This window comes from Miniopterus natalensis, chromosome 5 (assembly GCF_054644295.1).
Source record: "Miniopterus natalensis isolate mMinNat1 chromosome 5, mMinNat1.hap1, whole genome shotgun sequence".
Taxonomy (NCBI): Eukaryota; Metazoa; Chordata; class Mammalia; order Chiroptera; family Miniopteridae; genus Miniopterus; species Miniopterus natalensis.
In genome coordinates, this window is record NC_142085.1 from 64933047 (window position 1) to 64957509 (window position 24463).

The 24463-nt window shown below is 35.2% G+C and overlaps 1 pseudogene; it reads left to right on the forward strand.

Moving 5' to 3' along the window:
• The window catches only part of LOC148093118 (large ribosomal subunit protein eL32 pseudogene), a 97172-nt pseudogene extending 80282 nt beyond the window's left edge, over positions 1-16890 (forward strand).
• Positions 16891-24463: the final 7573 nt, after the last annotated feature.

A 24463-nucleotide genomic window follows, 5' to 3' on the forward strand; every position in this document is an offset into this window, starting at 1 on the left:
AAAAATAAGTAAAAAAATGTTGAGTTTTTAGTGTTGGAATCACTAACTTGCGGAAGAAAACATAATGTTGTCTGGTATTACTAGATGATAACATTACTAATCTTGTACAAATGGAGAGGAAGTCATAGTATGCACAGGGAAGAAATTTTTTCTCCTGTCTTTATAGGAAGAATTGTGCTTTTTGTGACCAGTGGCTATATTTTTAGCTTATGCACTTTCTGACTGTTGGAAGTGATTAGGATTTTTTTCTCTCTCTTTTTTTAACTCTTAAAGCTTAGGGACATATTTATGTATCCTTTTCAGCAAGCAGATATAAATTCATGACCTGTATTTCATGTTCTAACATCATTCCAGAGGTCATCTTTTTCTGAACTCATTTTCTTTTGTTTATTTTAAAATATTTTAAATCATTCACCTATTTAAATATAGATATTCTTGTACTATTAAATCATTTGTTGAACAACACAAATTATAAATTAACTAACTAGAAAATTATGCAAACATTGGTTTTTTTAGTTACCCACTTAAGACACCTAAAGTAATACAGATATTAGAATAGAATGTGAATGATAATTATACTATCATCTTAATTCTATAAGATCAATAGTCAAAAGAAGGTTATAGAGTACTTGGCTATCAGTGGTATAAATTCTATTTAACTCATAGGGAAATAAATACATGAGAAAGCAAATAAGTCTACTGATTCAAAAATCAGAAACCTGATATCAATGCACTGTTACTGACTCCAAGTTCAGACTGTCAGTTGTTCATCAACAGAATGAAAGTTAATGAACTTTATTATTTTAAAGGTGTAGATATAGTTAAATATAACCATACCAAGTGTTTTGGTTGGTTCAATTTCTTATTACAGATGAACTCAAATTAAGAGAAAAATACATCTGCTATAATATTTGTGTAGGTATGTGAATCACTATAACAATATTATACATAGAATAAAATAACAAATCGAAAATGCTTAATGCTGACAGAGTTTTCACTGACAGTGCAGAAGGAAAGAGAAGAAAAAACATTTTTAAGTCCTTTGCCTCTGGTAGGTCCCTAAGCAATTTTGCTCTAAAGTTATGTGCAAACATTCAATATCATTAAACTGAAACAGTTTAACTGGGGAAGTTCCAGTTTATGCCTCTAGACCAATTATTGCACTTTAGTTGCTTAAGTGCCTTCTCTCACTTTCAAAAGTGTCCTGATTTGAATGACAAATTATATGGTCACCCTAAGTAGGATGGATTTTATTCAGTAGTTCTCGAGAGTGGTAGATAGCATAAGGCCTTTCCTCCCAAAATGGTCATGATTCTGTCCCTGGGAGACAAATTAATCATGCAGAAATGGAGGTGATCTCTGTCTGAATACTATGGCTAAACATTTTTATAAGCTGTCACATTATCTAGGCTTAGAGCATATTTAAAGGACTTCTGTAGAAAGTTCATGAAACAATCCTAGTAAGGTTGACATTTATTAACTCCCTACTTGTAAATGCACCAGGAACTACACTAAGTATTTGTTTAGATTGGGTTATTTATTCCTCAGCAGCCTTATACTTATTCTTAGTACTACTCACACTTTACCAATGGGAAGTTGACACAGATAATAAGTGACTTACCCAAGGTCACAGCTTGGGAGTGGCAGAGACAGAATTCAAACCTGGAATTGAGACTTCAGCCAAAGGCCCCTACAACTAGCTCTACTCATCTGTCTCGAATGTTAAGTGATATTATACATCAGGAAAGCCAAACAACCCCACTACAACAACTAACACGAATCCCAGAAATTCTGTTCCAAGAGGGCCATTCCCTCTGGCTTTGTTTAGCGAGTACATGAACATTTTGGGGTTGCGATCTATTGCTTATTCTTCTATTCACCTATTTGAATAATTTCTGATTTAAATTTGTAGATTCATGGGGTTCAGGTGAAACTGACACCTCTGGAGCAGGAATGGCGCATATGGCCTAAGGTTAGCTAATTGTAAGTATTCTTTCCTTTGGCCATAAGCATTGGCCCAAAGATGGGCAACTGATACAACTGAAAGCCTCAGTATTTACAGTTAGAATACTGGGACATAGATTTATCTTCATGCTAGGCATGAACAAGAGCATATATAGTCCAGGGAGCTACCGGTATCCACTTAGGGATTTTGAAGATAGAAGAAATACCACATAATGTAGAGAAAGGAGATGGAGAGAAATTGGATCTTCACCTGTCTCTGGCTTTTTAGTTATGTGAGTGAGTCAATTTCATGTATTGCTTAAGCCAGTTTCAATTAGTATTTCTGTTAGTTGCAATTAATCTCTCCTGAACTAATACATGAGAGATACCTAGGAAACTGGGCCTGTGGAGTGGACAGGTCTCTTAGAATGAGTGACGTTTGAAGAGGTGAGACATGACACACCCCAATTTTACCAAGGGCTGCCAATTTTACAATATTTTATAGGTCTCTGTGACCTCTCTTGGTTTAGTCAGTATACTAGTTCTTTGCAATATTTTATGGGAATATAAAAAACAAATGATGAAAGTAAGAAAAAAAATGGGTGCAAAAAATAAAATAAAAATAAATAAATTTAAGCAAAAAATAAATAAATGCTTATGAAAGAAATAAGTTTTCATCTATCTATAGTCTACAGTAATAGCCTTATATTCTTCACTTGAATCACCTAAATGGACAGAGGAGATCAAGGCTTAGGGAAATTAAGTGACTTTCCCAAGGACAAACATTGACTATGTGCCAGAGGCAGGATGCTATCCCAGATTTGTTGGATTCCGAAGGCATTGCCCTTTACTAGCTAAGCCACAATGACACCCCTGCCTTAGTTCATCATTTTTGCCCAACACACATTTTGTTAGAACTCCACCCTACAAGGGCTGGCTTGCGGCTCTCTCACTGCCCAGTTCAACACTTTCCACAACCCTCATCATGAGATCATACCAGCTCTAGTTTCTAATATTATTATTCTTCTCTGCAAAACCAAAATTAGTCTTTTTTCTCATGACCTACCCTGTGATTTGTAACAATGGGTGGTAATGGGTAATCAGATATATTAACCATTTGCTAATGGGTTGCTATTTAATGTGTAACGTTTTCTCAGGAAAAACAATATTCTAACCATTTAAAATAGATGTTACAAGATGGCATTTAGTAGGCACTATAAATACTACAAACTAAACATATGTCAGTGGAGCTTGAGACATGGAAATCAACAGTAGGGCAGTATTCTGTGTCAACTGCGATCTGGCATCTGTAAAAACTACTGCATAAGCCTCTCAGCCTACTGCTATGTAAGTCAGATCTAGTTACTGTCCACCTATCATTAACTATATGCATGAGAATTGCTCCAGTAGAATAATAGGGACAAAAGCCTTAAGTGTATTCCCCCAAAAGTATAAAGAAAGGTAATATGTTTGCATTGGCCAATTCAAATCGCTCACCTATCTGCCCTCACCTTGATGAACCACATACCTGCAGAACATAAACAACTGTGTGATGACTTGCAGGTCGGTTGACTTTGTGAAAAAGTAAGCAGGGCTAAGTGAAGAATGTGTGTAAGATTAAACATCTGGAATAAATGGTCAGTAAAACCTCAAGTTCTATACCATAGAATAATGCTGCAAACCTTTTTTAGATTCCAGCCACTTTGCAAAAATGTTATTCAGACTATAATAATTTTAGGGTCATGTCCTTGTATTTTAAAAACACTTTTATGCCTCAGGGGCAATCTCTTCACTTCCATCACTGCTTCTCAAATCACTAAGCCAAGAGACCGTACCTTATAACTGTAAGAACACAGATCCTCAGGCAAATGGAAGAAAATCAAAAATTATTCCATTTATTTTATTGCCATACCCAAGTCACTTTTAGCCTACAGACTGATTTTTTTGCTGGCATTTTAATGAGATTTGCATCTCTATCCATTAATGTTAGAGCTTATTTTCATGAGAATGCTATTTCTCATATACAATGTTCTGCAAGCAATTTCTGCAGAGATGGGTACAGCACTACCCAGAAGGGAAGTTGTCAGATTCCTTCAGTAAAATAAACAGGTGCCCTCAATCAGAAGGGTAATGGTCAAATCAAATTTTTTGGCAAAATGTGACAAAAGAGTGCCAGAAAACCTGATTTTACACATCACGAGAGGCATGATACTATTGTTCAGAAACTCTTAAATTTGTTCTGTATAGTTTCACACTTTTCTAAGTCATGACATCTTTCAAAAACAACCAAGTATAACACATTCACCCTAGCGGACTGGGACTTGGGATGCAGCTCTCTTACAGAGACTATAAGACTTATTCAATTCCTGTGATATCAGATGTGTCTAAAGTTAGCATCTCCTCTTAAAAGTTAGGAAAATATAGCCTTTAGGCAGGCATCAAACAATATTTTTGGTACTTTACTTCATGCCAAATGATATTCTGGTGTTAATTTGATAATGCCTTAAGGCTGTTTAAGCTCATTGGAAGCCACTTGAAATATGTACAGAACTTGTGAAAATAACTGTGAAATTATTTGCCTACTTGCCCTAAAGTGTTCACACACCCCTCACCCTAACCCTAACCCTAACCCTAACCCAACAGATCGTTCCCTAACAAACATTTTCCTTTTTTAATAACCAGTAATGTTTCAGGCTTTAAACTTTTCCCCAGACCTTGGCCAAAGAGAGATAAGCATGATAGATTATTTAAACTATCTCTGAATCTTGTCAGTTCTGCCTCCTGTTTCTCTTATTCCTGTTTTTATCTTTCCTCTGTTTCCCCACTGCCACCATCCTTGTCCAAGCTAACCAGATCTCCCACCCATATTTTTGCAGTATCCTCATAACTGATCCCCCTTCTTTCAATCACACCCAATTCCATCCACTTTTCATTCTACAAATGAATTTTAAAACACACACACATACAATTGTGTCATGTTTCCTCCCCATTATGACATTTGCTTAACTTCCCATTTCCCTAGAATAAGGTTAAACAATCTTAACATGGACAATAAAGCATAAGAGGATCAGGGCTGCCTACATTACCATCATCAATTTTTCCTGCTTTCCTAATCTTTCAGCTCCTCATATTCACCAGGGCCTCCCTTGCCTCCGGAACTTTGAAATACCTATCTCCACCTACTCCCAATAATCCAACCTCCCCCCATCTTCCAGCATCCCTCCAACACTTGTTTGGCTCATTTCTACTCCCCCTGCAGTCTCAGCTTTAACTTCACTTTCCCAGAGAATCTTTTAATGACCCCTGGCTTCATGTCACATTCTATGTTGCATTTTCTTCGCACCCTGCCCTTCACCTTTCTTGATGTCCTCAACAGTTGAAATAATTTAATATCTATATTTCTGTTGTCATAAATTCTGTGATATCAGAAACTTCGTCTGCATCATGCTTGACAACATGCATTCCCAGTGCTTGGCACATAAATGGAGCCCAATAAATAATGAAGGAAATAGGACTTTCTGATTTCTGTTCTAACAGCAAAAGTTTCCAAAAAAATTTGCCAGGTCCTAGGATAAGAGCCCACATATTTTTCTGTTTCCGGAAACAGACACTAATGTCTATTGAATTTGCAGAACTCAAAGTGCCATTTTGAGCATAAGTGGAATGCAGAATTTTTTTAAAAAGTATTTTGAAGTCTGTTATGTGCTCTGCATGGAAAAAATTCATCCAAATGCATGTAAATATTTATGTATATACTAAATACTTTCAGTCTTATAATGTGTGTTCCATGCTTATTACCTAGGGCAAAAGAGCTTGGAGACGGACAAAGCAGAACTGTGTGTGCGTGTGTGTGCCTGTGTGTGCCTGTGTGTGCCTGTGGGTGTGGGTGTGGGTGTGGGTGCGGGTGTGTTCCTGAAATAGCTACATAGTAAAGGTACATGTGTTAGGGTTCCAAGCTTATCTAATTGGTTTTGCCTCATTCTCCCGTTTGCCTTCTCTATCATTTCATCCTTTTACTGAGATTTTTCCATCAACTTTAGTGAATCCTAGCAAAAACCGCTTGTTTATTTAGTAACAGGTGCCATCAAATTTCAAATTTTCCAGAGCTGATCTCTGAAGAAAATGTTCTTCAGAAACTTTATAAAGCAACAGCAGGCTCCTTTTAAAGACAATAAACAACATGAAAGAGATGAGTCGAGAGATAAACAATGCTGATTAACCAGAAGCTTCTAAAACATACCCAATATTTAAAATAGCTTTTGTTCTATGCATTACACAAGTGATAAATACACACAATAACACATTTTCATTTTTGTTTTGAATTTTAATTTTTATTTCGAAAATATTATCTCATAAACAAGTCAAGATAATAAATAATTCAATTAACTCTTATGTAACTATCAACCAGATTCAATAATTATCACAATTTTGCCACATTTGTTTTACCTGTCTTTCTTTCCTTTTATTCCCTTTGTGTCAATTCTATTTTACATAATTCACTACTCATATCTAAAAAATATATGGACTTTTTCTCCCATGATCACAATGCCATTATCACAACAGACAAAATAGTCATCATGCCCTGATATTGTCTCTTTAAAATTGATTTATTTGAATCAGGATCCAAACATCCCTCATACATTACACGTAGTTGCCACGACTATTAAATCTCTATGAATCCAGAGTGGTTTCTCTTACAGCTTTTATTCATGCCTTTGACTTACAAAACCCAAGTCTGTTTTCCCCTAAAATGTCCTAAAAACTGGACTTGCTTGTTTGTTTGTGGTGACATTTAACTTGTTTTTAAAATGAAATAGACCTAAACAAGAATACTTATCTTCCAAAGACATGTTCAAATATTCCAAAATAATTTACAGCACTTGTACCATACTTTGACTTTTCCAAGTACTCATTTGCACACCATTAAGTAGCTATTATTATTTATATGTTGATCCTAGCTATTTCAATATTGATTCTGGAACTGAGTCACCTGATCATTCATAATGAAGCCATCATAATCAGTCAGACTACAAGTATTTGGACAGGTGAGGTCAAGTTAAAAAAAAAAAAAAGAAGGGAGGAAGGGAGGGAGGGAGGGAAGAAGAGAGGGAGGGAGGGAGAAAAAAGGTACAGACTACAATGTAGCAGAAATGAAAAAGCCAAAAAGGGCTATAGAGTCAAACAGTCCTGGGTCTTAATCTTGTCTTTGCAACTTACTAATTGTGTGTCTCAGACAAAATACCAAACCTGTTTGAATCTCAGTTTCCTTATCTATAAAATGCAGGTGGGGGTGATAACCCTACATTACAGGGTTATTGTGAGGATTAAATAAAACAACCTAATTATGCCTGTATATTGCCTAGTTTTAAAGGGCAGTGTTTGTAAGATACAGGAAATTTGAATGAGATATAAACTGAAGCATAACATGAATTAATCTACTTTATTTACAGTGCCTTTCCCCAATCTCTTAAAAACATCTCTAAGATGGGGCTATTTTATTTCATATTTTCTCATATCACCACATATAAAAAGTTTATGTTGTCAAGAGAAAACAAGCCACAGACTGGGAGAAAGGACTATTATCCAAAACATGCAAAATATAACTCTTAAAACTCAACAATAAGAAAATGAACAGTCCACTTAAAAATGAGCAGCAGACCTGAACAGGCATCTCACCAAAGAAGATGTACAGATTGCAAATAAGCACATGAAAAGACGTTCAATATAATATGGCGTTAGGGAATTGAAAATTAAAACAATGAGATAATACTATACTTCTATTAGAATAATGAAAATCTAAAACACTGGCCACAGTAAATGCTGGTGAGGCTATGGAGCAAAAGGAGCTCTCATTCACTGCTGCAGGGAACGCAAAGTGGCACAGACACTTTAGGAGACAGTTTTGTGCAAAACTAAACATGCTTTTACCATACAATCTAGCAACTGTAATCCTTGGCATTAACCCAAATGAGTTGAAAACTATATCCACACAAAAACTGCACACATATATTTATAGCAGCTTTATTTATAATGGCCAGTCTTGGAAGCAAGCAAGATGTTCTTCAGTAGGTGAATGGACACATGAGCTGTGGTACATCCAGATAATGGAATATAATTCAGCCATAAAAAGAAATATCAAGCCATGAAAAGACATGGAGGAAACTTTAATGCATATCACTGGGTGAAAAAAGCAAATCTAAAAAGGCTACATATTCTTTGATTCCAATTATATAACATTCTGGAAAAGGCAAAACTATGGAGACGGTAAAAACCTCAATGGTTGCCGGGAGTTAGTGGGGGAGGGAGGGATGAGTAAAGGAAGCACAGAGGATTTTTAAGGCAGGTAAAGTCTCCTGTATAATGCTAATGGTGGGTACATGTCTAAACCCCTAGAATATACGCCACAAAAAGTGAACCCTAACGTAAACAATGGACTTTGAATGATGATGATATCTGGATATATCATTGATTGTAAGAAATGCACCTCTCCGGTGTGGAATGTTGATAGTGGGGGAGATGGCTTGTGTGGGGGCAGGAGGTATATAGGAATTCTCTATACTTTCCACTCCATTTAGCTGTGAACCTAAAAACTGGTCTAAAAAATAAAGTCTTAAAAATGTTTGTCATCATTGCCATCACCCTCGTGTCAATCCCATTGTTTTATACGTGTACTACTTGTATTTCTATTTTTAATTCTTTCCACTTACTACAGTTTGACAAATATTTGTGTGTGTGTGTGTGTGTGTGTGTGTGTGTGTGTGTGTTAGTATTGCACCCTCCTTCTAGAATATAAACTCCATAAGAGCAGGAATCTCTGCCTGATTTTGATCACTGTGAGTCTGTATTCAATAAATATTATTAAATAAATGAAATGTCCTTGTTTCTTGCAGCTAAAGTGGATCTTTTTTAAAATATAAATCACAGGCAGACATCAGAAATGGATAGATTTTGAATGATTTAATGGTCTAGTTGCCCCAAATTGTTTCCTATCCAGATGTCACTGTGCATGGAAACATAACATTAATCCAGGTTTTTACTAAAGGTTCCTCTTTAAAAATATATAGACTCTAATTAACTCACACAAAGGTTTTAAAGACTATATTTTTTACACTTGTCAAGGGAGACCTAGCTAATAATAAAAAGTGTTAGAGCAAAGGAAAAACTGTAACAAAGGTGGTAAGAAAGGATGGAAAAAATGTCACCTACTTTAAACTTTTGCTTGTTGCTCTCTCTATTGTAAAATACCAGATGGAGAGATTTAGGAAAGACTACTGAAAATCTGAACCATACTAAACCAATGAGAAGCTATTCTGCTTTTAACAGTTTCTCCAGATGTCACTTCCATGCCTCTTCAGTTATTTTGATTTGTTTTATGTCTGTCGTAATTTCCCATCAAATGTATGAAGCAGCCACCTTTCCCTTGTAGTTATTCTGGTTCATGTTCCACCAGTGAGACTTATCCAAAAGGATACAGGGAATGGACTTTTCACCTGCATATTTGGGTATAATTCAGCTCTTTATTAAGCTACCAGGAAAGTAATTTTACAGGGTTTTACAGGAATTTTTGGATTTTTCCATACTCAATGACTTTTAATAATATACTTAAGCCCGACCGGGTGTGGCTCAGTGGTTGAGCATCAACCTAGGATCCAGGAGATCAAGGCTCCATTCCTGGTCAGGGCACATGCCCGGGTTACAGGCTCAATCCCCACTGTGGGGCGTGCAGGAGGCAGCCGATCAACAACAACTCTCTCATCACTGATGTTTCTATCTCCCTCTCCCTCTCCCTTCTTCTCTCTGAAATCAATAAAGATATATTAAAAATAAAAATTTTTAAAAATAATAATAATATATTTAAGTATCTTTGAGAATTAGGAATGCCTAAAAATTAAGTTCTCTCAAACAATATCAGTACAGATTCCTTGATGTGATTTTCCCTTGTATCTTGACTGTCAGACATTTTTTGATGCTGACTTTCAATACAAAAACAAAATTAGCAGCAAGCGTGCACTCTGAGGAAAATGAAATAAGATTGCTTCCAGCAGCACCAGCAGCTGGATGCTTCTTGATGTAATAAATTTTTATCCACCTGGAGAATTTTGGCAATATAATAACATTCAGAATATACTTGAGGCTGGGGATATTGTGATGAACAAATCACTTTAGTACTGTTGTGCTTTGATGAAACAGCTATTAACCTAAAATTATTATAGAAAAATGCTTTAATGAGATAATTAAAATAACTATCAAAGCTCACACTCTCAGACTTTTTGTTCTTATGAAAATTTTTTAAATTATATTATATATATATATATGTAATTCATAGATAGTGAAAAAAATCATACACTTTGGGATGGAGGAAATTTATTTGAAGTTACAGAGCCCAACTACTACTGGTAAGGTCAAGTTATTTGACCTCTTTAAACCTCAACTTCATTTTATAATAGGGATATTGACACCTGCATTATAAAATAATTTTATCAGCCAGATACAGTAGTAAAAAGAACTAAAAAGCTCCTGGTACATAATAGGTATTCAATAATTAATAATAGAGAAAAATTAGCTTTTGAGTCCAAGTTAAGTGTTGTATTCACTGGGCAAACCATTGCTATCTCTTTCAAAATCAGCATAAACTGATCATTAAATGGTGCTACCTGTCTGGATATGAACAGCATGATAATCGAACATATTAAATCACTATCTTAAGATCTAATTCAAGCCCAGGTGGCATGGCTCAGAAGATCCTGGTTTGATTCTCAGTCAGGGCACATGCCCGGACTGTGGGCTCGATCCCCAGCAGGGAGCGTGTAGGAGGCAGCCAATCAATGACTCTCATCATTGATGTTTCTATCTCTCTCCCCCTCTCCTTTCCTCTCTCTGAAATCAATAAAAATATATTATTTTTTAAAAAGAGAGAAAAAAGATCTGATTCAATGCCTTCAGGAGGATTTGGATGAAGTCACCACATCAGGCAAGTGTGAAATTGGCCTGTATCAGCTTTGCTTCCATTCACCCCAACTGATGGACAGGAAAATAAGTTATTCCTGCTCTGAATGTCATACTCCAACATGGGACAATGACTCAATGAAGGTTGGGAGACCCACAGTTTCATTTAACTTAACAACTTTTTTCTAAGAAATTCACTATTCCTTATGACCTTTGTTCTGGTGATCAGCTGAATGAATAATCTCAAAACAGAATTACACCCCTTACTCCTTCACGGTAGACTGAGCTTACTAATTTGCTTCCAAAGAATAGAATACAGGAAGGTGAGAATTAAATTTACCTTGGATAAATCTGGTCAACACTGACTGTGCCAGGTGGTCAATGTCAACATCTATAGTGATGTGTTGATAGCATGTACTTACTCCCTGATGTGATGAGAATGGCACTTCGTCTCTTGTATGCTTCACCCAAACCCAAACCCTAGTCTGATTATTAGAAAATATCAGGCAAACCTAAATTGAATAGCACTCTATAAAATCTCTAACCAGCATTTCTCAAAAATGTGAAGGTCATGAAAATGGAAAAAATATTTTATGAACTAGGGGAAAATACAGAGACATGATGACTACAAACAATTTCTATTCCAAGATTGAATCCTGGAATAGAAAAAAGCACTAGTGGGAAAACTAGTTTAATCTGAATAAAATCTGGAGTTTAGTTAACAGAAATATATCAACGTTGGTTTCTTAGTCATGACAAATGTACCATGGTTATATAAAATAGTAACAATAAGGGAAACCAGATAATGAGGATATAGGAATTCTCTGTAATATCTTTGCAATCTTTCTGTAAATTAAAGTTATTCCAAAGTAAAAAGTTTAGTAAAAAATTAATTTTAAAAGTAAAAATAAACCATACAACAGAATTACAGATAAACAAAAATAAAATTCATCTAAGTAGTCTTTATTTTAGCTTTTTATTTTTATCAGAATAAAGGAGACTGTAAATATATAAAGTATAAAATTTTCTACCATATCATCTATATTATAAGTCAATAATTTGAATGATTTTGATCCAGTTGTCCAAATATGTAGACGTATCTTCATTGTCTGGAGTCAAAGCTCTCATTAGCTTCTCACAGCTCTCATTAGCTACTCAAAGAAGGCTTGGGAGGAAGAGGAAGGGAAGGGGCAAGGTGAAGAGCAGGAGAAATACTCATGGAGCGAAGCCTGTGGGACAGAACTGTGTTAATGATCTTATCTGAACTATCTCATCAAATCCTCATAATTCCTTGAGCTAAGTATTATTATCGCTATTTTTACAGCCAAGAAAAAGGAGGTCATGATCTTGTCCAAATTCACACTGCTAATAGTCAGGAGTATCTAACTGAAGAGCCCAAACAAGCATTCCCGATATTACATTGCCCTCTTGTAAGCCAAAAAGGCTCAAAGGCCTCTTGTGCACATAGATGGGAATGACAGAGTTCTGGCAGCAATTTTATAAAAAGAAAAGAAAAAATTAAACAAAAGCCAACAAGGCATGGCAAAATCTAGTAAATTATTCACTCATTTTTTAGAAGTGCTTAATTTACGTTTTGTGAATTACCTAGGCCATGCAGCTACCTAGCCTTACAGATACCTCTGTGCTGTTTCTGTTTGCAGCTCCTCTACAAAAAAAAGTTTAAAACAACCTAAAGGCCACAAAAAATCTAATTCAATTTTGATGCCTGTGTCAATTTAATCTTGGTGACGCAAATGCAAGATTCAATTAGAACTGATTCTGGACATCTTGTTCACTTCTCCCACACTTGGGAACTTTTAATATTCATAAATTTAGACTGGGACTCCTGGAAATAGCAACAGTAGTGCAAGCAAAGTTAAGGAAAATGAGTGCATTTGGGAAGCCTTATCAATAAAAGAAAATGTTCTTTCCTTTCGTCATCCCTGGTTCTAGCAAACTGCATGCCAACTTATATGTTTTCACCATAATTATTTCTTTCAGTTGGATTTACTGCACATCCCATCAGTGAAACTGCTGCGCATGCTTGCAGATTGTGAAATCAAAACCCATTGTTGCTAAAGTTTACAGTCAAAAGAACAAATACAAAATAAGTTTCATCAAACAGGACTAGCAAACTCAGGTAAGACCTGAGACTTACCCACTACAAAACCTAAAGTGAAGGGATTGTTTCAGAAAAGGAAGAGATGGCAATGAGATAGATATTGGTACTGGAGTCATTAAAATCATTGGTTTCTTTTCTGTATCATGACTATGGACAGCAACTCGAGTTCATTCTTTTGTAGAAGTGCATTCTACTTTTTGGAAGGAAAACACAGTGGCCCTCAACTCACTGAATTATTTACAGCACACTCTGGACCCAGGAGTGCCCTTAATATGTTATCATCAGACACAACATGGAGCATTGAAAATAAGAAGCTCCCTGATCCAGTTTGGTGAAACTGATAGATTCTCTATGTCATATTAACATATCCAAGTGACCTCACCAAGTCATTGCCATACTAAGTTTCTGTCCTCCTCAATATAGAAGAGATGACTCTTATAGTAAGTTTAAGAGATGTATAAATAAATATGCTGCCAGCACTGAGTTATTTGGTGTGTGGTAGCCATCACTTAAAAGCTAAACACAGAATCCATGTAGATTGAACTGATTCATTACTTATTCAAGTAGGAACTGCTTGCAAAGTTATTCTCAAAGAGCTTACAATATAATAAAAATTCAACAAATCTTGCATATTATTTGTTTATTGTTGGCTTTTCATGGTGCTCTCTTTGACATTAAAAAACACACACATTTGTGAAATCATAGGTAGAAACAACCAAATCTTGAGAAGTCTATCAGTTTACAGACCAAAGTAACAATAATAAGGGAGAAAAAAGAATCTAAGAAGGTTTCACAACTTCTCTTCCTGATTCACTTCGTGTTAGCAACCCTGTCAGGAAATTCCTCAGTTTTTCTAACCTAACTACAAACTACCTCATACTGCAAGTTACGTTTATTTCTTCATCTTCTGGCTCCAGTGGTGATGGAAAACAGATGGTCACTATCCTCTGCATAATAAGAATAAAAAATGTTTTGTGGTAAAAATATGTTGTGGCTTCAAAGACTTAGTAAATCTTTCCTTGATTATGTTTTTCACCTCAACAAATAAGTCTAGTTTATTAAACACTATCAGTAGTACTATGTTTGAATATAGCAGACAATTGTTAAATATCAAGGAAAACATATCCATTGTTATTAACATGCGCAAAACATCCTCAAATCAGCTATTTTGAGAAGGTATCTATAGGCATCATAATCAGCAAAATGGCAAATAATTTCTTTGAAGATCTCTTTGAAGAAGAGATATCTAGGAATTAAATACAATACAAAATTAAGAAAATGCTTAAGTAAAATAACTTCTGCAAAAACATGAAAATGATTAGGATAAATGTTTTTAAACTTAGGTTCAATTTAAGAGGGATCTGAATAATTTTAGGTTAATTTACCTAGGCTAGTGTAAACTTCAGAACAAATTATAAAGATTTATATTTCACAGAAACCCAATAAAATTCAGGATAAGAAAATAGCACACATCATCAAATAATCATTGATAAGACTGATGAGAAAAGCAGACACCTGTTAACTTAGCTGACAAGACTTAATACCTCAAGAACTGAGTAGATAAAAACAGAAATTTTTACTAAAAAGTAGCATGTCTAAAACATGGACTTTTAGGGCATTTTTGCTTATATTTTAGGAGTAAAAGAAAAATTTCTGGCATCAAAAGAACAATTCATTTATTTCATCTTCAGGGATTGAATTTTTGTCATTTTGGTTGTTTGTTATTTTGTTTTTTTCTATTGTGTTTCCCCCACACACACTAAATTTGTTGTGGTCTCTCTCTCTCGCTCTCTCGCTCTCTCTCTCTCTGCTATATACTGCCAACAAATTTTGAATTTTAAAATTTTTTTCACCCTTGCCAGGTAGCTCAGTTGGTTAATGTGTCATCCCAATATGCCAAAGTTGTGAGTTCAATCCCAGGTAAGGGCACATACAAGGATCAACCAATGAATTCATGAATAAGTGGAACAGCCCAGTTGACATAGCTCAGTGGATTGAGCACTGTCCCATGTACCAAGAAGTCATGGATTCCATTCCTGGTCAAAGCACATGCCTGGGTTGGGGACTCAGTCCCGAGTAGAGATCTCTCTCCCTCTCCCTTCCTCTCTCTCTTTAAAATCAATAAAAACATATTTTTTTAAAAACCTCAAAATTTACATTAATTGTTTAAAATAAATAAATAAGTGGAACAACAAATCAAAATCTCTCTTCTTTCTCAAATCAATAAATAAAAATTTAAACTTTTTTATTAATAAAAGCAAATTCTATCACTGTTAACCAATCTCTAATCTTTTGGAAATTATAATAGTTCAATCTAAAAGTGTGAATAGCTTTTTGTCTCCCTGGTGCTCTGAGATAAAATGTTATACTTTATGAGTCTGATCTCATTTTCACAAGAGTTGGACAAAATTATACACAGAAATGAGCATCATTTATTTTCTTACAGATTTATATTCACCCAAATCCAACATGCCTTTTCCTAGAAAATATTATTTTAATTTTTAAACTGTTCACTTCCAGGAAAACTTGATTCACTTGCATGATTCTGTTGTGATAATCTTACAAAATAACTTAAAAATCAAATTTAATTCATTTAAATGGAAGTTAAATTCATTTCTAAAAAACAAATATAACTTCTCCAATTTAAATAAATGTATGTTCATCTCACATGTGAGAGATTTGTTATTAAGAACCCAGAGCACCAACATATCCATGGTTTTGCTAACAAAATATGCCAAGTTTTTTCCTAATTCCTGCATATTTTGCTATTTGAGTTGCCCTATAATCATACTATGTAAAAGGAGAGCTTCCATTCATCAGTGGTAATAGGTAAACTATGTATATATCAAAATCTAATTTTTAGGTGAAGAATTCAAAATAAACTCTAAGGGAGGCTTCTTTGAAATCCCAGATTATGTTAGACTTTTCTTTGACTATATGATATACTCTTCTTCTCCTCCAACATAAAAACCATGGTTATAATTTTTAAAACTACTTTGTGAAATTAGCTGTGTAATCTTCCACTCCCCTGGATGAACCTAAATTCCATGAGAGTAAAAATCATGTCTCTCTTATTCACTAGTAAATTCATGCATAAAGTAAGCACTCAAATACTTATTGAATGAAAGAAGTAGTCATGAATTTCAAATTTCTGATATCTAATTAAAATTGGGAATAATCTCCAATGGCTCTAAGAAATGACCTGTAGAAATTTTGATTCATGACACTAAAATCAAATTCCTTTAGACCACTAATGCTGTTTCAGCTGTGTTATTGAATTTGATGCCAGGAAGGATAGAGAAAGTAAGAATACTTTTCTCTGGTTCATTAAACACTTCTATAAATAACAGAAACTGACTATCATGATAGTCTCTTTTATTTTAAACAATTAAAAAGTGGTTGGGTGGCTTCTCCTTGGCACTGCCTATGGAGGTGGCAGTCATCTCCTACTTGGCATCATAGCTGCCCTCAGACTCTTCATGACACCCAAGATTGTCAAAACAAAGACCAAGAAGTTCATTGGGCAACAGTCAGACTGATATGTCAAAATTAAGTATAACTGGTGGAAACCCAGAGGTGTTGATGATCGAGTGCACAGAAGATTCAAGGGCCAGATCTTGATGTCCAACATTAGTAATGGGTACAACAAGCAAACAAAGCACATGCTGCCCAGTGACTTTTGAAAGTTCCTGTTCCACAACATAAAGGAGCTTGAAATGCTGCTGATGTGCAACAAATATTACTGCGCTCACAGTATCTCCTCTCAGAACTGCAAAGCCATTGTGGAAAGGGCAGCCCAACTGGCCATCAGAGTCACCAATCCCAATGCCAGGCTGAGCAGCAAAGAAAATGAATGGACAAGATTTTATACATGTTGAATTTATGTTAATAAAAACATAAAATTCTGCCAAAAAAATGGTTGGGTCACAGTTGTGTAATAGGTACAGTTATTCCATTAAGTATCTCACTATAATATGATTTTTGTGGTGATAATCATCTCCCTAGACATGGTTATATGAAGAAACTTATTTACAAAATCAGCAGAAAGCAGATGTTTCTCTTGTTCTTGTATGTCAGAATTGTAAAGGCATTCTCAATTCCCTGGGGCTCATTAGCTTTGGTCTTCGCTTTAGGACCAATTACATACAGAAATGAGCCCCCTTAAATAAGTATTTTCGACTCATCTCATCTCTGTTTTGTCTTAGTAAACATGAATATTCACATGGACTTATCAAATTTTAAACAAGGTGTCCTGCTTTCAAAAATATTTATTTGGATTCTGGCCCACTGACCAAAAAAAAAAAAAAAGGGGGGTGTCAGAAACCAGCCTAGAAAATTCAGTTATGCCAAAACTTATCTGTCGGTCAGAGGGCAAGCCCATGGAAGTTAAGATTAACAAAATGTGTGTTTCTTTAAATTCAAACAGTGCTGGGACAATTCCAAATATTTAGGAACCTGGAGAGCTAATTTTCTAATTCTATTTAAACATATTAATGGGACCTTCCTTTCTCATCCGTATCAGTAAATCAAGCAGAAGAGAGATACTGATCATGAGGCATTCTCTCAATTATAGCAATCTGAATACTTCTATGTAATTTAACATAAAAAATAAGGACTATACAAGATAAAGAAGTAAATTTGTTTGAAAGGTATTAGGAGTATAGGTGACTTTTTTCCCTGACAACTCTAATAAAGCCTTCAAAAGCAATGCACCCAAACCATCAATGGCTTCGATTTGTTTAATACACAATAAAAGGCTTCACTAGCCTCTCCAGTGAACGATTTCACAAAATAAAACTCTCAATTTGAACCATATTACATGGTATATTAGGCAGAAAATGCCAAGAGCAGAAGGCAAGCATCAGATGTAGGATCTGTGAAGCAAATTTACTGGAACTGTTAGTAAATTTACTGGATCATTGCTTTTGGAATGCCACATAAATCATGCAGGTCACTGTATTTAGAAAAAACTGTATAACTGCCTAAATGCAATGTCAAAGAATGATAACAGGAGGCTCCCTGGTATTACTTTTGCTGAGAATGCCCTGACTTTGGTTCAGCTTTTTCCTTTCAGATTCAGATAAATATGATTCAATTCTTATTCAAATAAAAGGTATGAGATAGCTTTTCAAAACCAATAACAGAAAATTGCTTTTGGAAAGCCACATAGAGAATACACCTCCACTTGAGTACCTTAGTACATAGCCGCCACAGATTGCAGTCCTACATCTGATTTTAGTTGGCTCTCCAGTTAAAATGCTTATGAAGAGCAAATTCCCAATAACAGAAAGTTGCTGCCATCTACAGGTCTTTATGGAACTTTATCCTAAGTATTTAACAATTTTTCTGAAATCAAAGGACAAAGATCGTGTACGGTAAACAGATATGTTGTATCAGCCTACATTCCCAATAAAGAATATATAAGAAACCTCCTTGTTTGTTGGAAACTTCCAGATGATCTCTGAGATATTAGACTTTATGTTTTAAAACAAGAGACATTTAATTAAAAAGTTAAAACTTGGAATAATTTTAGTAAATTAACTATCTTGTATCAAGTAACATACGCACAGCAATAAATATCTCTCATGACCTTATCTATATTTTCACAGCAATCTTAATCATTATCTAATTTTTTCCTCTTATAACCATTTAATTAGTAACATATAAATTACTATTAAATGTAGTACGGCAGAAAGGACCAACTGCTCAGAATCTGAATTCAGAGGGCTCATCTTCAAATTTCGACTCTATAACTTATCAGTGGTATTTCATTGGACAAGTAACTTGGCCTCTCTGTGCCTCAGTTTCTTCATCATTAAAGTGGGCAGACTACATACTCCATATGGGTATTGTGAGAATTAAATTAAAATTGCATTAAAGGCACTGATAAAATTAACTGGCACTTAGATCACTAAACATTAGCCTTATTATAACAAATGTTATTATCATTATAGTAAAAGTCACACATGCAAAAGAAATGACATTTTATATTATCTCTCTGTGTATATGTAAATGTATGTATTGCATATATACAGATATTACATACATTTCCACATGTCAACATAATAGGTAAGGCCAAAGTGTTTATCCCACTGGTTCTCAAGCCTGGCTGAGCACTGGAATCTCCTTGGGAGCTCTTAAAAGTTGTGGCTGCCCCAATTTCACTCTCAGATTCTGATGTTAATAAGCCATTTTTTCAAAGTTCTTCAAGTGATTCTAATGTATAGACAAAGTTAAGAACCATGCTACATATTCAATTGTACATGTTATTATATCACATAACAAAAAATACAGAGGAATTTTTCACCGATGTACACGAGTTGACAATTTGTTACGATATTCATCAACAGTATAGCTAATTTTACCATGGCCTGTACCTTCCCTTTCAATTACGTCTATGTTGAAAACATTTATTTATAAAATAAGCCACTTTTCTAGCTGTCAGCAGACATTGCCATTGAATTGGGGGGGAAATCATTTTCATGTTTACCTACGAGCAACACCACCAGTGAGGATTTTATTATTAAACATCATTTGATTGAGACATTTTAGCTTGTTTGTGGTTTAAAGAAGTGGAAAATTTCTGTAAGCCTGATTCTCCAGCAAGATAAATTTGAGTAAAAGCTAAAGAATAATCCCACATTTGCAATCTGACAACAAATGAGACAAGAAAAGGAAAAAGTCATTACAGTCCAATGAGATTAGCATTTTACATTTCTGTACATACATTTTGAGTATTTAAATCACAAGATAACAGAGACTGTGTCTTATCTTGATTAAGTAGCAAAGAATCAATGTAAATGTTTATTAATTTCTAAAAACACATGCAGATTTATGTGACAAACAAGTTTCTTTATTCACTGCCTTATACTATAATAATTACTCAGAATGTAAAGCTTTTATATATTCTAACAGCATATGTGAGTTAGTTCTAACAATTTCAGCATTGCTAACATGAGGCTCTCCATTACAGTATAAATATGCAAACATAGTTCCAAATTAGTATCTTTCAGTAGCAACTTTAGTCTTAAAATAGAAATGTTAAGCCAGTGATATACTATTTGTCAAGCAATGCTCTTCTAACAAATATTGGTGTATTTTTAGAGTATTAATAAATGCTAGAGTATCCATTCTTGTGTGGTCTATGTAATCTAGTTGACATATAATTCAGACATTAAAATTACAAAAATGAAATTATTTCACTCAAAGCAGCAAATTAAACAGCCTAGGGAGGAAAGCAGGCTTCCCAAATATAAGCAACCTATGGGGTAAAACATGGCATAATTATTAACATTTTGTGTAAATTTAATGTACCACATACACACATATTCACACTCACACACACACACAGGAGTTCTAAATACTACAAGACAAGTCAATTATCTAAACTGGAACAAAGAGCAACAGAAAACAAAGTTTCCCAAATTAAAAAAAAAAAAAAACCTGCTTCTGTTCTTCATAAGTTTAATGCCATAAAGTGCAAAAAGCTAAAATCAATAAGAATTGACTCAAAATGAGTAAGTCTCAAAAGCATCATAATGCCTAAGTCAATAATAAAGATGAAATAGCTGTCATTTTAACTGTCTCTTTGTATATAAATCCACATGATGACAGAGATTAGGCAACTTTACTAGTGTTACAATGATAGAATTTTAGAGATACAGTTATGGTAAGGACCATTTAGTCCAGTACTTCTCAATCTTTCTAAACTATGACGATTTTTGAGAAATAATAATGTAATTGGATAGATGTACTGGAGACTTATCATGTGCCAGATAGTGTTCTGTGTGTTATGAGGTGGCTATAATTATTTCTCAACTTTCTAGAGGATGAATATGAGGAACAGAGAGGTTGAGTAATTTACCAACTCTTGCCTGGCTTAGCCAGGATTCAAACCTAGGGGTTGGCTTCAAAACCCAGATTGGCATTTGCTACAAGGTGGTGAAGCCTGAAAAAGTCCACTGAATTTGTTACTAAGTTACTGACATTTGTTGTAGGGAGAGTACTGGCTCCCTAAATATGTCCACATCTGGAACCTGTGAATATGTTACCTTAAATGGCAAAGGGGGCTGTGCAGATATAATTAAATTAAGGATTTTGAGATGGAGATACTATCCTGCATTAGCTAGGTTGTTCCTAAATATAATCACAAGGTCCTTACAAGTGAAAGAGGAAGGCAGGAGAGTGAGAAAAGGAGATGTGCTGATGGAGACAAAGTTTGAACTGATGCAGTTGCTGCCTGGGGATGAGCAAAGGAATGCAAGCGGCCCTAGAAACTGGAAAGATAAGGAAATCTATTCTCGAGAACCTCCAGAAGGAATCAGCCTTGCCAACATCTTGACTTTAGCCCCATGTAGCCCATTTCATACTTCTGACCTCCAGAGCTATAAAATAATGTGTGTGCTGTTTTAAACCACTAAGTTTGTGGTAAATTGCTACAGCAGAAATAAGACATTAATAACATTTCAGTTAAGGGGTTAAACTAGTCACTACTCTGCACATAAACACTGGAGCTCTGGTGTTAAAAACTGAAACCAAATCCCACAGCATAAATTACGTAACACTTCAAAGTTTTGTTTTTCTAGTCTATAAAGTGAGGATAATAGTAGGGCCTACCTCAGTGTTGTTGAGAATATTGAATGAGATAACAGATGTAAAATATTTGTATTAGTGTCCAGCATACAGCAAAGTCTCAATAAATGTTAATTATTGTTATGTCATCTGATGAAGGATTAAGGGGTACCCTAGGCAGAGAAGTAAGTTAGTAAGATGTAGAGAAAGCTGAGGCCTGTAGAAGCTCAGTGATCTCAAGCTCACAAGACTGCTTTATACTGACCCAAGTCATACTCGCACTGGTGTTGACTTCTGGTCCAATCGAGTTTTTGCACTATATCACAGTATTTGTGGCAAAGACTGCTCGCTAACTGTTCCTTTCACTCGAATTATAGAAACCCTGTGTTTTCTTCCAGCAAATCACATAACCTTTCCAATCCTTCCTTACAGATAGATGTCCCATGTGACTATATTCTGATCAGTGGAGTGTGGATAGAAATAAACCATGCCACTTCTGGATCAATCCTCTAAAAGGAATATGACTGATCTCTACTTTCTCCTTCCCCCGTCCTAAAGACTAGAGCATGGGCAAGGTGCTAGTGAAGCACCTTCATCCACGCAAGAAAAGACCATCCTAGGAGACAGTGTACAACACCATGAGTGGGAACCAGATTCCTACATGGCCTCCCTAAATAGGGCCTTGAACCACCCACCTACCTCTGACTATTACATAAGAGAAGCAACTTCTGTTTTGTCTAAGCCATTTCATTCATCCTCTACGTAATGGTACTGTTCCTATAAATTAATGAAAGAGAAGAAAAAAAGGAATATAGAGCAATAATAGAGGAACCCTGAGGCTTCACATTGCTAAATCTAATCATTACTCCATGAAAAGATTGAAAATCTCTTTTCTGAAGAGTAATAAAAATATTAATAATAATGTTAATTGCACGCATATTATGCTCCAGGCACTAGGTTAAGCCCCCCTCTTTTTTTTTTTTACATATTCCCACTTAAGCTCTACTATATTTCTGTGAGAACGGTCTTAATTTATATACCCCCTTTCAGAAAAGAAAGGTGGGTCTTAATGATATTAACTAAATTGCCAAAGGCCACACAAATAGAAAATGATAGAGTTGAGATTTTAACCAACGTTGACCTAATTCCACAACCCCAGATCTTAACCACTATATATCCTGCTTCTCACGCAGGAACAGTAAACAAGTTAGCACTCTTGGAGGGTAGCTAAGGTATTATCACATATATTTTATACCCAGTCACAATTTTTTAAAAATTTTTACTGGAAAACATAGCTTACATAATGATTTTTTCTTTTACACACATTTTATGAGTATCTGGACATTTTTTTATTGGAAACGTAAATTTGAGCTGCACATCTTATGCACACACACATACAAAAACACAGCAACATATTCCAGAAGTTAACAGAGGGGTTGGCTGGCTCAAATCATAAACAGAATATGAGGGGATAGCTGCATAAGATTTAGAACCTAAACTGCTAATCTGCCACATGTTCAAATGAGCCAATATTAAGCAAATTATAATTTCAAATTATTATATATTTTTCAAATACACATTCTTCAAACAGTTACTAAAGATTACATCTGGAAATTGAAGCCTATCTCCTAATTACATGTTTTTTGATCTTTGAATGAGACTTCTCAAAAGAAGAGATTGTAGTTTTGTTTAACGACTGCCCAGAAATTTCAGTCCTTTTTCTAAAGCTTATTATTTCCTTCAAGTGTAATATATATAGTTAGGCATGAGCAAAGACCACTAATTTGAGATTTGATTTCTAGAGCAGCAGTCAGTTCAGGAAAGGACAGCTAAACCTGATTGCAACACTGCTATTGACCTTGAGGCCACATTTAGAAGTATTAAAAGTCTTCCATTAAAACTACAGTATTGAAGCAGCCCAAGTGCCCATCAGTAGATGAGTGGATAAAAAAGCTATAGTACATTTACGCAATGGGATACTACTCGGCTGTACAAACGAAGGAAATCTTACCTTTATCAACAGCAAGGATGGACCTGAAGGGTATTGTGATAAATGAAATAAGCCAGTCAGAGAAAGACAAGTACCATATGACTTCAATTATATGTGTAACCTAATGAAAAAAATAAGCTAACAAAATAGAACAGACTCATAGATACTGAGAACAGACTGAGAGCTGTTAGAGGGGAGGGGACTGGGGACCTGGGAGAAAAAGGTGGGTGAAGAGATTAATAAATAAAAACCTTACAGACACAGACAACACAGTATGGTGATTACCAGAGGAAGGAGGGCAGGGGAGGAGGAGAAGAGGATAAGGGGAGATAAATGGTGACTAAAGAAGACTTAACTCTGGGTGGTGAATTCACAATACAATGTACAGGCAGTGTATTATAGAATTGTTAAACCTATATAGTTTTATTACCCAATGTCACCCCAGTAAATTCAATAAAAATTAAAATAAAATAAAAAACTATATAATCAAAACCATGCAACATATTACAAATGAACTGCAAATTTAGTGCTCACGACTAGGTTTCATAGGACTCAAGCCTAGGCCCAGTGAAAGAGGTATTTGAATACAGATAATTCCAGATTTGTAATTGAAGCTTTTTCATTGTCATAGACTGTATTCTCCTGAGTTCAAAAGATAACACTTAATCCTCAATGCAATGGTATCAGGAGGCAGGCTATTTGGAAGGTGATTAGGTTATGAGGACAGAACCTTCATGAATGGGATTAGTTCCCTTATAAAAGAGATCCCCAAGAATGACCTTGCCCATTCTGTCCTGTGAGGACGCACCGAGAAGCAGGCAGTCTACGAACCAGGAAGCAAAGCACAGACCCTGTCAGCAGGGAGCTCTCCGTCTACTGGGGGAGTTGGT